Raw genomic sequence first — 17,297 nt, 5'->3', positions numbered from 1 at the left:
TACTTTTATATGACCAGAAGTGCAGTAGATTTCTTTACACCAGCATCACCACAAACCTGTGAGTCACGCAGTGTGCTACAATGTTACGGTGGCTGCGTCATTATAATCTTCTAGGGCCACCATTGTAAATGCTGTTTGTGGTTTACTGAAACGTCGTTATGTGGCCCATGACTGTATTTTGTTTATCCTGAAAATATTTGTTCAATAGCTACTTTATACAGTTACTAGGGTCTAAGGCTATTCCTTTCTGAGGACCTCTCATCACAGGGTTGGAGGCAATAAGTTAATAAATAATGAGGTAAGCACTATGATGATGAGGCCTTTTAACATTTAGAAGAGGGTTGAACTCTGCCCAGAAGGAGGGCGAGGCTTCACTGAGGTGATATTTTGGTTGGTTTGAAAGGATAATTAGGATTTGGCCAGTTGGAGAAGGTGTGAAGTCAAGTCAGAATAAGTGCAAAAGTACAGAGGTGTAAAAACAATGTGGTTCACTGGGTATCTGCGTAGGCCTGGGGGTTTCTTTTTATAGATACGTTTTATCTAAAAAAATGAAATGGCAGAGTGTGGTACCTCATGCCTGTAATCCCAGCACTTTGGGAGACCAAGGCAGGAGGACTGCTTGAGCCTAGGAGTTCCAGACAAGTTTGGGCAATATAATGAGACTTCATCTCAAAACCAAACCAAACTAAACTAAACCAAACCAAACCAAACCAAACCAAACCAACCAAACAAACAAAAAACAGCTGGGCACGTTAGCATGCACCAGTTACTTGAGAGCCTGAGATGGAAGAATTTCCTAAGTCTAGGAGGTCAAGGCTGGGGTGAGCTGAGATGGCGCTGCTGTACTCCAGCCTGGGCTACAGAGTGAGACTCCAACTGAAAAAAAAAAAAAAGAAAAGAAAAAAATTAAGGCATGATTGAAATAGAATATCATCATTTTGCAATTCCCAATAAACAAATCTTAGGCATTGAGCATCAAAACCTGCTAGCATCACAAAAAGAGACAAGTGTCATCTATGATTTAGTTTTAAAAAATTCGAAGCCTGAGTTTGATTGGACTCCTAGCTTCAACTACTATATTATGGAAAATACAGAGTATAGGGGAAATGTTAAGTTATGCCATTAGGATGTAATTAGCAAAATGGGGTGATTACAGTGACCCACGTTCTTTAATAAATTAATTGCAAGAAGAAAAAAATGGGGAGAAACCTGGAGGGTTTTTTCCTGTTTGTTTTTTGAGTTGGAGTCTCACTCTGTCGCCCAAGCTGGAGGGCAGTGTCATGCTCCCAGCCACTGCAGCCTCGACCTGCTGGGCTCCGGAGATCCTTCCACCTCAACCTTCCAAGTAGCCGGAACTACAGGTGCATGCTGTCACGCCAGGGTAATTTTTGATTTATTGTAGAGACGAGGTCTCACCAAATTGCCTGGGCTGGTTTTGAACCTGCAGGCTCAGGCAATCTACTTGCCTCTGCCTCCCAAAGTGTTGGGATTACAGGCTGAGCCACTGAGTCCAGTCAGGGTTTTTTTTTTGTTGTTGTTGTTGTTTGAGTTGGAGTCTCACTCTGTCACCCAGGGTGGAGTGCAGTGGCACACTCATGGTCACTGCAGCCTCGACCTACTGGGCAGGTGATCCTTCTACCTGAGCCTTCTAAGTAGCTGGAACCACAGGCATGCGCCACCATGCTCAGTTAACTTTTTGGTTTATTGTAGAGATGAGGTCTCGCCAAGTTGCCCAGGCTGGTCTCAAACCCCTGAGCTCAGGCAATCCTCTCCCCTCTCCCCTATGCTTCCCAAAGCGCTGGGATTACAGGCTTGAGCCACCATGCCCCACTGGAGTTTTTTGGGTTTTTTTTTTGCAGAGTGCAGTGGCACTATCCTAGCTCATTGAGGTGATCCTTTTGCCCTAGCCTCCCGAGTGACTGAATCTACAGGCATGCACCATCACATATGGCTAATTTTAAAATTTTTTATAGAAACGAGGTCTTATATGTTGTCCAGATTAGAGACATAGATTAAAAGAAAATCCTGATGCATGAATCATATTTGGATTCTGATACAAAGAGGACATTTTATGAGACAACTGGAAATTTGAATCCTGGATATTTGATGTTTTAAAGGATTATAATTATTTTTAGATGTGACAGTGATATTGTGGGTTATGATTAATTCTCTGTCAATTTGAACAACACTGAAATTCTTTTTCGAGTTAGTGTCACTCCATCACCCAGGCTGGAGTGACGTTCATGGCCACCCCAGCATCAACCTGCTGGGCTCCCGTGATCCGTCTGCCTCAGCCTTCCAAGTAGTCGGAACTACAGGCATGTGCTACCACACCTGGCTAATTTTTTTTGATTTATTGTAGAGACAAGGTCTCACCATGTTGCCCAGACTGGTCTCGAATCTGCAGGCTCAGGCAATCCTCTTGTCTCAACCTCCCAAAGTGCTGAAATTACAGGCTTGAACCACCACGCCCGGTCTCAACAATAGTGAAATTCTCATGGATGTAATGCTGTGATGAGGAAATTTGCTTCTAAGTCATAGGGGGACGAGGAATGGGCCTATAGAGGAAACTTAATGGGCTGTGAGTTGATCATCATTCATGCTGGGGTATGGGTATATCGAGGTTCATTTTGATTTTTAAGTATATTTGAAATTCCCTATAATCATTTTTTTTCCCAAAGGGTGTATTTGGGATCTAATAGCTTGGTGTGCTGAGGCACAGGGGCCCATGGGGAACAGGAGGAAACAAGCTAGGAAGGGGGCGGCAGTGGCAGGGCTGGCACTTGGATGATGAAGTTCTTTTCCTGCTATATGCAGGCCGGTGGTTTCAAACCATCGTAGAGAGCCAGGGATCTGAGGCAGGACCTCTCCAGCAACCACGAGGAGGGGAGAGAGGGCCTGAGCAGAGGGTGCACCAGTTCACCTACACATTTGAACAAGAACATCTTTGCTTCTAACTTTTCTTAAATTTGGCTTCTGGGTAATATCTTATTTAACAACAAGATTCTGAGGCTTTAAAAAGACTTCTCTGAAGCCATCCAGGGAACAGTTGAATATTTTAAAGACTGCCATTTGTGTTCTCGGGCAGAAGAATGGAGGGAGGGAAACCAGCTGGGAGGAGGTCGTTTGCCGGTTAGCAAGTGAATGGGAAATTTGCTTGGAGAGGAATTTAGCTAATGAAGATTTGCTCCCGGGAAGTAAACCTTTCATGACAGTATTTGTAATAGTTGTTTCCCAGACCACATTCCTAGGAAGGACAACAAAGAGCATGTGGAAATGCACTCACTCCCCATGGCAGCCAAGCCCGTCCCTCTGAACTTAAACTGGAGCACGGGCTGGGTCCCAGCTCCCTTCTCCCCTATCCACCTCTTGGCAGAGTGCCTGGGAACTCTGCAAGGGACTCAGTGATCACTTCTGTGATCAGAGTCTCCAGCCTGCTCTCCTGTGTGCCCTGATTGATGGTGTGGCTGTTTGGGCTCTCAGTGACCTCTTCTGTCATCTCTACTCCGGTCTCAGCCGTAGCTGTTTTCTTTCCTCCCTCCCTCCCTCCTTCCCTCCCTCATTTTCTCTTTCTTTCTGACAGGGTCTCACTTTGTTGCCCAGGCTGGAGTGCAGTGTCATGATCATAGCTCACTGCAGCCTCGACCTCCTCGACCCAAGCAATCCTCCTGTCTCAGTCTCTTAAGTAGCTGGGATTAGAAGCACGTGCCACCATGCCCAGATAATTTCTGTATTTTTTTTTGTTGAGACAAGGTGCCCAGGCTGGCCTCAAACTCCTAGGCTCAAGCAGTCCTCCCACCTTGGCCTCCCAAAGTGCTTGGATTACAGACATGAACCACCACACCGGGCCTCAAGGCTGCTTTCAACAGACACCACATCTACTTGACAGTTCACCTACCTGTAGCAGCTTAAGCTCCAGATTGTAAGACCCCAACAGTTAACTATCTTTTCTTCCCTTTTCTTGGAAACTTTGGAGTCTGTATGACAAGGAAAATCAACTGATCTCTCCTATTAATCTCCCTCAGAACTGATGTCTCATTGAACCTTGGGCTCTTAAAGCACATGGACACACACCTGTGCCCCAAGTTGCTTGTGGATAAAAAATACATAAATAAAAATCATTTAGGTACATCCTTCTGTATCTCTGCCTCACTGACTTTCACTCCACAGTGTCCTGGTGGAATGTGTGTGTGTGTTTCAAACTGGCCCTTTCCCCTCTGAGCTGATGCTTGAATGAAGCCTCTTCAGTTTAACCTTCTGTGCTCATTAAGGCAGTTCTGTTGAACACAGTGGCTCATGCCTGTAATCCCAGCACTTTGGGAGGCTGAGGCAGGAGGATTGCTGGAGGCCAGAAGTTTGGGACCAGCTTTGGCAGCAAAGTGAGGAAATGGAAAAATAAGCTGGAGATAGTGACACATGCCTCCCAACTACTTGGGAAGCTGAGACCAGAGGATCATTTGAGTCCAGGATTTAGAGGCTGTGGTGAGTCATGATCTGGGTGACAAAGTGAGATCCTGACTCAAAAAAAAAGAAAAGAAAAAAAAAAGTTCTTGCTCTTCTTGAAGTATGGTGTCCCTTGAGAATCTGATGATGGTTGTGGACCTTCTCCAGGAAAATGCAAGCACATGGCATTTTGCTTACAATTTGAGAGTCTGTAAAGTGTTGCAATTCTAATGCATCAGCAAGACTTGGGGGCAGAGGGTTGCTTGAGAAAAATGCAGTATTCCTTGCTCTGTCCCAGAATTTCTGGTGGTGGTATCAGCAATTGAAACAATCTCCCTGGTAATTCTTAAGTTCACTGAAATATGAGAAATTTTACCCTAAAGACTCAACTCATCTTCACAGTCTATCTCATCTTCCCCTCCCTGCCACTTAACTCTGCTCCAGGAGTCCAAACTCTGGAGTCCTGGTCCTCATCTAGAGAAAGCAACTACTTCCCTAAAGGGAAACCCCTTCTTGGAGATGCTTTGGAGTCTGACAGAGACCCCAGGCCTCCTTCGTTTTCAGAATTCAGAGAGCACATCCTGTCTCAGAGAGCCACACTTTCACTCTGTCCTTCCATCCATCTCTCAGTTCTCTCTGTGCTCCTCGTCCCCCAACCCAGACGGGAGCTTTCACTCCTTGGAGGTGCGAGGCCCACCATGCAAGCTGCCTTGTGTTCCTGCATGTGTGCCCCCTCTCAGGGATGTTATTCCTGTGTGACAGCCAGTGGTCCGGAGTTATAGCACCTTGTAAGCAGGGTAGAGGGACACAGGAAGATGTCTGCAGAGTCGAGCCTGGGTCCTAGCAGGTCCAGCTACCTTTCAGAGGTCTCAAACTGATGACAGCAGAGAAAGCCATATTGGGTAACTTCCCCTTAATTGATTCTTTTTCCTGACTATAAAAGTCTTAAAAATGTAATAGTTCGAAATAATTTAGGAAGTACAGCAAGTTTTTTCTTTTTCTTTCTTTTTTTTTTAAGCAGAGGATTGAGTCAATTATAATCCCAGGTCCTGTCTTCCAGGGGCAACCATTGTTAACATTTTGACATCCTTCCATCTAGTATTTCACTATTTTTTAAAACAACATAATAGAGCTTATATAATATATGCAACACAGCTACCTGCTTTTCTTGCCTAACTTTTTTTTCTAACATTTTCCAATTAATTCTGAAAGACTGTCATTTTTTCCCATGGCTGCATGATATGTAATCAAGTGGATATACCATTATTTATTTAACTTTTGCTCAGCTCTTGGATATTTAAGTGTAATACCTATGTATAGTAATATAAATATGCTGAAATAAACATCTTTGTGCCTAAATCTTTTTTCTTTCTGTGTTCTTTCCTCAGAAGTGGAATTGCTGGGTCAAAATTTATGAATGGGCTGGGTGTGGTGGCTCACACCTGTAATCCCAATACTTTGGGAGGCTAAGGTAGGAGAACTGCTTGATCCCAGGAGACTGAGACCAGCCTGGGCAACAACAGCAAGATCTAGTCTCTATTTATTTTAAAGTTATGAACAATATTTATTTATTTATTTTTTTGAGTTGGAGTCTCACTCTGTCACCCAGACTGGAGTACAGTGGCCGCTCCCGGCCACCACAGTCTCAACCTACTGGGCTCCGGCGATCCTTCCGCCTCAACCTTCCAAGTAGCTGGAACTACAGGTGTGCACTACCACACCTGGCTAATTTTTGATTTATTGTAGAGATGAGGTCTCGCCAAGTTGCCCAGGTGGGTCTCGAACCCACAGGCTCAGGCGATCCACTCACCTCAGCCTCCCAAGGCGCGGGATTACAGGCTGAGCCACCGAGCCCGGCTATGAACAATATTTAAGGCTCTTTATACATACAGTACTGGCTTATTTTCCAGAAAGGTTAGATCAACAGGAATGTCTGCCTTACCACACTGAGAAGTTTTACTACATATAAAAAAAATTGCTTGAAAGCGTTTGCACATAAACAAAATATTTCTATTTTTTTGAGTTGGAGTCTCACTCTGTCACCCAGGCTGGAGGGCAGTGGCATGCTCCCGGCCATGCAGCCTCGACCTGCTGGGCTCCTCTGATCCTTCTGCCTCAGTCTTCCAAGTAGCCGGAACTACAGACACGCGCTACCATGCCTGGCTCATTTTTTATTTATTGTAGAGACGAGGGCTCTTGAAGTTGCCCGGGTGGGTCTCGAACCTGCAGGCCCAGGCAATCCTCTTGCCTCGGTCTCCCAAAGTGCTGGGATTACAGGCTGAGCCACCGAGCCTAGCCAAACAAGATATTTCAATGAAGGCAGGTAAATAGGATTGAGAGGAGAAATGAAAGGGAAACAGCTCCTCTTCCCCAGGGGGGTGATCTATTTTGTTTATACTAGGAGCATAACTCTTCAGTCCTTACTGCATCCTCTCAGAGACGAGTCAGGCTGGCGTCGTAATTATGACAGAATTCTGGACTCTGAACCCCAAGCCAGTTTGCCACTGGTGTTGTCAACTTCACCCAGACTTGCATGCCTTCCTTGTTTTTGTTCTTTCTGCTATGGCTACTGTGATTTCCCCCTGGCCCCATCACTTCTAAGGCGAGTGCTGTTATCTTCTTCCAGTCTTGTTCCTGCCTCAAAATTGTAATAAAATTTTCTCTTGGTAAACAGAAGCCCTCATTGGCCAGCCCAGGACCCTCAGCTCAAAGTGTGCCTCCCTTCTGCCCTCCTCTACCCCTACTCAAGGGTGGCTTTACTCTTACAGTCTTACAGTGTCCCTGTCATGGAGCAATGCATGACTGTATGATCTGAAAGGAAATAGAGTCATTTTTTTTTTTTGAGTAGGAGTCTCACTCTGTCGCCCAGACTGGAGTGCAATGGCTACTCCCAGCCACTGCAGCCTCGACCTGCTGGGCTCCGGTGATCCTTCCTCCTCAGCCTTCCAAGTAGCCGGAATTACAGGCATGCGCTACCACGCCCAGATGATTTTTTGATTTATTGTAGAGATGAGGTCTTTCCAAGTTGCCCAGGCTGGTCTCGAACCTGTGGGCTCAAGCAATCCTCCCACCTCGGCCTCCCAAAGTGCTGGGATTACAGACGTGAGTCACTGCACCTGGCTGAAAATAGAGCCATTTTAAGGTTTGCTGCAGAAATCAGGGACATAGGAAGCTAAGGATGAGGATGAACTTGGTGAGATCGATTGTAATTCAAAATGTTAAATGGACTAGCACAGAAATAAGTCCTACTATACACAAGACTACGACAAAACATCACAAATCAATGCAAATAGAGAGAAAAAGTCGATATATGGTGTTAGGATGACAGAGTTAACTAACAGGAGAAAATTCTTTTTTAGATTCCCCCACCAATACCACATACTAGATTTGTTCAGATTTTTTTAAAAGAAACATTAATAAAGAAATAAAAACGGCTGGGCACATTGGCTCGCACCTATAATCCCAGCACTTTGGGAGGCAGAGGCGAGAGGATTGCCTGAGTCCAGGGGTTCAAGACCAGTCTGGGACTTGGCAAGACCTCATCTCTACCACAAATTAAAAAATTAACATCTGTAGTTCCAACTTCTTGAAAGGCTGAGGTGGAAGGATCGCCTGAGCCCAGCAGACTGATGCTGGGGTGGCCATGAGCGTGCCACTACACTCCAGCTTGGGTGACAGAGTTAGACTCCAACTCAAGCAAAAAAAAAAGAAAATAAAAAGAAATAAAAACAAGTGAATATTAAATTTGGGTGAAAAGAGCTTGTGCACTTTAAAAAATCATTAATGGACTATTTCTTGGAGGAGAACAGAAAAATTAAGTGAAAAGTACAGAGAGTTCTCATATATTATGCCCCTCCATCCAGTTTTCCTTACTATTAACATCTTGTATTAGTGTGGTACATTTCTTACAATTGATGAGCCAATATTGATATGTGATCATTAACTAAATTATAGTTTATGGGTTCACTCTGTGTTGTACATTCTATGTTTTTTGTTTGTTTTTATTTGGAGTCTTACTCTGTTGCTCAGACTGGAGTGCAGTGGCCTGACAGCTCACTGTAGCCTGAATCTCCTGGGCTCAGGCGATCCTTTCACCTCAGCCTCCAGAGTGACTGGGTCTATAGGCACGTACCACTGTGCCTAGCTTATTAAAAAATGTTTTTGTAGAGTTGAGGTCTCACCATGTTGTCCAGGCTGGTCTTGAACTCCTGAGCTCAGGCAATCCTCAAACCTCGGCCTCCCAAATTGTTGGGATTACAGGTGTGAGCCACCACACCCAGCCACATTTTATGGGTTTTGACAAATATATAATGACATGTATCCAACATTACAGTGTTCTACAAAATCCAGCATCCATCAGTATCTAGAGGGGATTGATTCCAGAACCCTCATTGATACCAAAATCCTTGAATGCTCGGATTACTTATATAATAGGCCAGGCTCAGTGCCTCAGCCTGTAATCCCAGCTCTTTGGGAGGCCCCGGTAAGTGGATTGCCTGAACCTGCAGGTTTGAGACCAGCCTGGGCAACTTGGCGAGATCCCGTCTCCACATAAATAAAAAATTAGCTGGACATGGTAGCACACGTCTGTAGTTCTAACTACTTGAAAGGCTGAGGCGGAGAGCCCAGCAGGTCGAGGCTGCGGTGGCCGGGAGCGGCCACTGCACTCCAGTCTGGGTGACAGTGAGACTCCACCTGAAAAAAAAAAGAAAGGCTGAGGCAGAAGGATCACTGGAGCCCAGCAGGTCGAGAGCGTGCCACTGCACTCAAGTGTGGGCAACAGAGTGAGACTCCAACTCAAAAATAAATAAATAAATGGTATAATATTTGTGTATAACCTATGCACATTCTTCTGTATACTTTAAATCATCTCTAGATTAATACTGAACTACAAATATGTGCCTCTATTATGTATCAATAAAAAATGAAAAAACTAAATGCTAAGTAAATAGTTATACTATATATAATAAGAAAACAAATACCTAACTTAAATATGGGCAAAAAATATACTTTTTTGTATTATTTTGTATTGTGTTGTTATTTTTCCTTTTTTTCCCCCCTAAATGTTATTTTCTTTTTCTTTCTTTCTTCTTCTTCTTCTTTTTTTTTTCTTTTTGGCGTTGAGTCTCACTCTGTTGCCCAGGTTGGAGCGCAGTGGCACTATCACTGCTCTGCAGCCTTGACCTGCTGGACTCAGACATCCTTCTGCCTCAGCCTTCCAAGTAGCTGGAACTACAAGTGTGTGGTACCACACCAGACCAATTTTTTGATTTATTGTAGAGATGAGGTCTCGCCAAGTTGCTGGGGCTGGTCTTGAACCCTCAGGCTCAGGCATTCCTCTCACCTCAGCCTCCCAAAGTGCTGGGATTACAAGCTTGAGCCACCGCACCCAGCCCTCAAGTGTTTTCTATACATGTTTGGTTGAATCCGTGGATGAGGAACCTTGTGGGTATAGAGTAGTTTCATTGACTGTAGTTTCATTGCTCTGAAGATCCCCTGTGATCCACCTGTACATTTCTTCCTTATTCATCCCCCATGCCCTGCTTGACCTCTGACAACTACTGATCTTTTTACTGTTTCTATAGATTAGTCTTGTCTAGAATGTCATGTGGTTGGAATAATTCACATTGGTTTCTTTCACTTAGTGATAGCATCTGGGCTAACATGGTGGCTCATGCCTGTAATCCCAGTACTCTGGGAGGCCGAGGTGAGAGGATTGCCTGAGCCCCAGAGTTTGAGACCAGCCTGGGAAACATAGCGAGCCCTCCTCTCTACAAAAATTCAAAAAATTAGCCAGGCATGGTGACGCATGCCTGTATCTCAGCTACCCTGGAGGTTGAGGTGGAAGGATCACTTGAGCCCAGGAGGTTGAGGCTGTGGTAGCTGTGATTGTGCCATTGCACTCCATCCTGGGTGACAGAGTGAGACTCTGACTCAAAAACAAACAAAAAATATAATTTGAACATCTGCCCATGTCCATTGCTATGCATAGTATTCTGTTATATGGGCCCACAAAATTTATTTGATCTTTTCCCTATTGATGGACATTTTGGTGGTTTCTAATTTTTGCTCTTTCAAATAATGTTTCATTGAAAATTGTTTTGCCTGTATCTTTGCATATATGTGAGAGAAACTCAGTAACCTAGGTTTCCAAAGTTGAAAGTGTTTAATCAAGCAAAGCTCTTTACATTATACCGTACTGGAATTTGATCCTGCTTTGATCACTTGGCAGTGATGTAAAGAAAACATGGTTGGCATTGGTGATACTTACCAGAAAAATCTAATAACAACCCTAGGCTTATTTTCTCTAATATCTGCCCTCACTTTTCCTATACCCTGGCAACTTGGGCCTATTCCAAAGGCAGATAGGAAGGAGGAGTTCTATCATAAATTAAGGGAAAAATGGGAATATCACTACTTTGTCAGGTCCTTTAGCCTCTTATAATGAACATCATTCAGACCGTTAAACTTCCTTTCTTACATCTTGCTGATGAAATAGGCTATTTTTTTTTTCAGTTAAAAACAATTTTTTTTTTGAGTTGGAGTCTTACTCTATGGTTCAGGCTAGGATAGTGGCATGCTCATGGCACTGCAGCCTCTACCTGCTGGGCTCAGTTGATCCTTCTTCTCAGTCTTCCAAGTAGCTGGAACTACAGGCTTGTGCTACAATGCCTGGCTTATTTTTTGATTTATTATAGAGATGAGGTCTCGCCAAGTTGCCTAGGTTGGTCTCGAACCTGTGGGCTCGGGCAATCCTCTCACCTCAGCCTCCCAAACTGCTGGGATTATAGGCATGAGCCACTGCACCCGGCCTTTTTTTTCAGTTTTGGTGAATTCTATGGGGTCATGTTTCCACATTATCCTTGTATGACTATCTTAGCTTATTAGCATGGTTTGAAGAATGTAGACCTAGCTTGGGAGGTCTGGCCTGAAGTCTTGGAGCAGGATTATGCCATGTACGTTGGTAAGTCTCAAATACTTGCTATATTTTCATCCTCTTGCCACTGTTGTGCCACTGACCCAGCCGCTAACATGAGTTGAGCTGCATGTCTGTGCCTCTGGTAGCTGACAGTGTTCTGAGAAGAGAGGTAAGAGACTCATAGAGAAGCCAAAGAGATAGCAGCAGTAGACATGCAAAAGTCTGGAGACTTTAAAATCACGGGGACAGACTTTGTGGGAGCTGGGCATCGGGATGGGGATTTGAGCCAGGCCAGGTGGCTGATGCCTGCAGTCCTAACACTCTGGGAGGCTGAGGTGGGAGGATTGTTTGAGGCCAGGAGTCCAAGACAAGCCTGGATAATAAGGTGAGACCTTGTCTGTATTAAAAAAAAAAAAAAAAAAAGGAAAAATTAGCCAGGTGTGGTGGTGTAGACCTGTGGTTCCAGCTGCTTGGGACGCTCGCTTAGGGGACTGAGGCTGTGACGAGCCGTGGTTGCACCACTGCGTTCAACTTGAGTGAAAAAGCGCTGGACTCTAGTTAAATGTGGTAAAGACAGATTTTATTCTGTGCTGCTGCATCTGGGGAAAGAAACTTCAGCGTAGAACAGAGTTCACTTCCAAATACAAGGACAAGAGAGGACTTAGAGTCAGGGAGCAGAGCGAGAGCGTATGGAAGATTAGTTTGCCCCAAGCAGGCATGTCCAACCCACCGACTGTGGGCTGCATGTGGCCCAGGACAGCTAGTAATGTGGCCCCACAAAATGTTTTTTTTTTTTTTTCTAGTTGGCATCTCACTCTGTCGCCCACGCTGGAGTGCAGTGGCATCCTCACAGCCACTGCAGCCTCAACCTGCTGGGTTCAGGCAATACTCATACCTCAACCTTCCAAGTAGCTGGGGCTATAGGCATGCACCACCACACTCAGCTAATTTTTTGATTGATTGTAGAAATGAGATCTTGCAAGTTGCCCAGGCTGGTTTCGAACCCCTGGGCTCAGGCATTCCTCTTGCCTCCGACTCCCAAAGTGCTGGGATGATAGACATGAGCCACCATGCCTGGCCTCCCACAAAATCTTTAAACATCATGTGGTTTTTAACATTTATTTTCTTCATGACCCTGTGCATAGTTCCATTATTGAAGTTCACAGTCACACTTACCAGTGACATCACTTTTCAACTATGAAGAGCACAAAGAGCAAAATTCGAACAAACATTTCTGACAAACACCTTGTTGGAAGATAACTCATTTAAAAAAAAAAACAAAAAGAATTGCGTCCACTTCCATCAAACCAGACATTGGTAGTTTTATAAAAAATAAGGTTAACTTCCTACTAGTTTCATATTGTTCTCATTTTTCTAAGCTTTATAATAAAAATATTAAAAAAGAAGTCTTATTATGTATATCCACTAACTATATTATATAATTTATGTGCGGCTCAAGACAATTTCTCCTTACTTAATGAACAGACTTTATTTAAAACAGAATGTAGGGAAGTTCAAGTCTAAGGGCGCTTTCAAAACACAATGGCAATTTTGTTAGAAAACTATTAAGAGGAGGCTGGTAGCTTCATGAGGAGGCTGGTAGCTAAGCCATGGACCAGCTAGTTTACTGGAGAGAATCAGGGAAAAGGACAGAACTAACCTCAAACGTCATCTCAAAAACTACCCCTGCAAGGGAGTCCTAATTTAATTAGATCAGCTGTGGAGAGATTTATGTCGCAGGACATTGTCACAAACAATGGAGCAATCAGTGGAACCTAAGAACTGAAAGTGATCAAGGGAAGAGGAGTGGAGAAAAGCCCTGTCAAAATAGCATCACTGACATCCAAGATGGTTGTGCACTTGCCCAATGCTGCATCCTCTGAGGAGCTACATCAGAGGCTCCAGAGTGTGGAGGAAACAGACTTCACTAAAATAGTCCTGCCAGTCCATACATAAACAGGCAAAGGACAATAACAAATCCTGGAGACAAAGGGAGGGGACTGATATCTAAAGTTGCTATAATGTATCGCAGCAACTTGGATGGACTTAGAGTCTGTAATACTCAGTGATCTCACAAAGAATTGAGTACCACGTGTTCTCACTCATAAGCGGACCCTGAACAATGATCATAATACTATAAGAAAGGGATAGGCAGTTGTGGGAAACTGCCAGGGGAGGGGGGAGGGGGCATACTTCATCAATAAGGGTACCTGATCTCAAACCAGATGAAGTAGGGACCAAAGTGAGGCCCAAACTTCACCTTACAACGACCATTTGTATACCTAACACTGAATTGTACCCTATATCTTTAAAATCTAAAATTTAAGAAGTATCATCTAAAGCAGAGGTCCTCAAACTTTTAAAACAGGGGGCCAGTTCACTGACCCTCAGACCGTTGGAGGGGCGGACTATAGTTTAAAAAAAAAACTATGAACAAATTCCTTTTTTTTTTTTTTTTTAGTTTTAAAAGTTTGAGGACCCCTGATCTAAAGTGTTCATTTGCAACAGAAATCATACTACATTCAAGGAAAAAGGGCAATTTGACCCATACACATGGTAAAAAACAGCAGAAACTGTCTGTGAAGACAGATGTCAGACTTAACAGACTTCAAAGTAGCCATTATCTTCTTTTTTCTCCTCCCTCCTTCCCTCCCTTTCTTCCTTTCTTCTTTCTTTCGAGTCAGGGTCTGGAAAGCTGGAGTACAGTGGCACAATCACACCTCATCACAGCCTTTACCTCCTGGGCTCAGGAGATTCTTCTGCCTCAGCCTCCCGAGTAATTGAGTCTACAGGCATGTGCCACTACACCTGGCGTGTGGGTGTTTTGAGTTGGGGTCTCACTCTGTCACCCAGGCAACAGTGCAGTGGCACAATCATGGTTCATCACAGCCTTGGCCTCCTGGACTCAGGTGATCCTTTTGCTTCAGTCTCCCAAATAGCTGGGACCATAGGCACATACCACCATGCCCCGGATAATTTTTTCTTTTCTTTTTTTTTGTAGCGACAAGGACTCACTCTGTTACCCAGGCTGGTCTCAACTCCTGGGTGCAGGCAGTTCTCCCACCTCGGCCTCCCAAAGTGCTGAGGTTACAGGCATAAGCCACCATGTCAGACCTAAGTTTTTGATTTTTGTAGAGACGAGATCTATGTTGCCTAGGTTGGTCTTGAACTCATGGGCTCAAGCAATCCTCCCTCCTTGGCCTCCCAAAGTGCTGGAATTACAGGTGTGAGCCACTGTACCTGACCACAAACATTTATGATTCCATTTATATAAAATGTTCAGAATAGGCCAACCTATTGAGACTGCAAGTAGACCAGTGATTGCTAAGGACTGAAGGATATGGGGGATTGGTGGACGATAACGAAGTGTACAGGACTTCTTTCTGGGACGATGAAAATGTTCTACAATTGGTTGTGGTGTTGGTTGCACAGCTCTGCAAATACGTTAAAAACCATTGAATTGTACACTTTACATGGGTGAGTTTTAGAGTATGTAAGTTGTATCTAAAGAAAGCTGTTAGAAATAAAATTGTTACAATTGTTTGTAGTTAAGAGATGTGAAGAAACAGGTGAAAGTGAACGGAAATGAGTGAATCAAAAACACAGGTAACCAGTAACTTTTGGAAGACTCATTTGCATATACTATTCATAAACATTTTAAAACTGCTTTTCTGTACTAAATTTTGACTTCCTTATTTCAGTAGGCAAATAACTATTTCAAGTTACATGATGGTGCTGCCGTCTGCCAGCCAATGGTTTCCTTTTAGCAGTGTTGCCGTCTAAATATGGCAATGTCTGTGCAATTACTTAAGCATTTTATTGCCTATTTGCCCTCCTTTGTAAATGTATAGTGGAAAATGGAAAAATAAAGTATGGATGAAAATGATTTTTCAATTAAGACAAGGGAAGATATCATTAAGTATGCCAAAACCAGTAAATTGGATGCTTATTGAATTGAAGCAAGTCTGCCAACTGTGTTCAATTATAAAGGAAAACAACCAAACTGAAAACACATGTACAAAATGTGATAAATACGTTGGCGAAGTCTGGCTAAAAATAAGTTGCGGTGATGGAGCAAATGTGTGGATCATCACAATTATGTATAGCAGAATATTATTTTGGCATATCAATTTTTTTCAGATAATATACTTTTTTTTGGCCTGGTGGCCTTTTCTAATTCCAAGTTGACCTCTTGGCAGTCACGCCTCAGGACAGGGTTTGTTGCAGTGAAGTGCACATACCAAAGAAGTCAATCCCTGGCCTTTGAGGTTCAGAATATGTTTTGGAAACTCAAGGTAGAGATAAAACTTTGTGATTAAAAAGCTTTTGAACTTCAAAAACTTGAACCATCAATAACCCAGGGAATAAACTCAGGTTTTAACCATAGGCATAGAAGAATATATGATCACTCAGAGCTAGTTTTTCTAGAGCCTTCTTTCTCTCAAAGACTAGGTAAAAATTCCCTAGGCTTTGAAAGTGAAGACAGAGGAGAACCGAGCCTCAGGCAAATCCCTAGGGAGAAATCCTGTGGCCCACTTGCTGGAACTTCTGTCCCTCCTGAACTGTGAGAAGAAAGGCGATGGCAGGGCTGGGCCCAGAGGGCCTGAGGCAACCCACAGCCCCAGAGTGACATGGGAGAGTGGAGGAATGTGTCAAGGACCCCCTGAGAGGAAAGAAGGGGCAGCTGAGAGCCTGGAGAGGCTCCCCTTCTGGGACGGGGAGTCATGACTATGATCTTCATGGTGTGGCAACTGGAAACCAAATGAGAATAAGGATACAGTGACTACCAGCATCCACAGGTCATGACAAAGGGCCAGGCATGCTTCCTCTCCGTTCCTTCCTTTTTTCTTATTCTATAAGCCCTGAGAAAGGGAATCTACCAATATCGTTTTTTTCTCTTTTTTTTTTTTGAGTCAGAGTTTTACTCCGTCGCCCAGGCTGGAGTGCAGTGGCCCGCTCATGGCCACCACAGCCTCGACCTGCTGGGCAAAGGTGATCCTTCCGTCTCAGCCTTCCAAGTAGCTAGGACTAGAGGGGCATGCCATGGCATCCAGCTAATTTTTTGATTTATTGTAGAGATGAGGTCTCTCCAAGTTGCCCAGGCTGGTCTCAAACTCCTGGGCTCAGGCAATCCTCTCGCCTCTGCCTCTGAGGCTGTGGGTTGCCTCAGGCCCTCTGGGCCCAGCCCTGGGATGACAGTCGTGAGCCACCATGTCTGGCATCCAGTAAACTGAATGAATAAGGATTTTGAGTTGCAAAGTTACAACAGAAAATTAAACTTAATTGTCAATATTTAAAGTATAATTTGTTTTTAGTTGTTTAAAAATTCTGTGTACAGTGTGTAACATTCAGTTGTAAAATCAAATTAAACATTATATCACATTTGAGACTGTAATTTTAAAAATTTTTTTAGCTCTCTGGGTTGAATCCCTCTCTTCCTCTCTTCCTTCTCCTTCTTCCACCAGATAAAAAATTTAAGTATAGAGTTCAAATTTCAGGCATTCCACTTTCTAGAACATTTTCCAGAAAAGCACTGTGTATTATTAAACACAAGGATAGTCTGAATAAGAAAGTAACCTTCCTACCCACCCCATCCCAGAATATCAAAATAAAAATGATCAAACCACAGAAGCTTCTAACAGTTTGTTGATTTTTATCATGGGCTTTGGTTTATCCTGTTTCAGCATGACTATTTAGAAATGGATAAATTCACTGGAGTCAGTTCATTTACTACCTTGGGGCAAAGGCCTGGGTTAGTGAAAAGAGCACTGGATTTTGAGTCTGAATGTCTGGATTTGGTTTCAGATCTTTGTTTTTTACTTTATACATATTTTTAAATATTCTAAAACACTTTTAAAGCTACATATTTCTTTCTTTTTTTGAGTTGGAGTCTCACTCTGTCGCCCAGACTGGAGTGCAGTGGCATGCTCCCGGG

Source organism: Carlito syrichta, unplaced genomic scaffold (assembly GCF_000164805.1).
Source record: "Carlito syrichta isolate Samal-C Ts95f unplaced genomic scaffold, Tarsius_syrichta-2.0.1 Scaffold301866, whole genome shotgun sequence".
Lineage (NCBI taxonomy): Eukaryota > Metazoa > Chordata > Mammalia > Primates > Tarsiidae > Carlito > Carlito syrichta.
The sequence above is the reverse complement of the archived record's forward strand: the minus strand, read 5'-3'. Positions refer to the sequence as shown.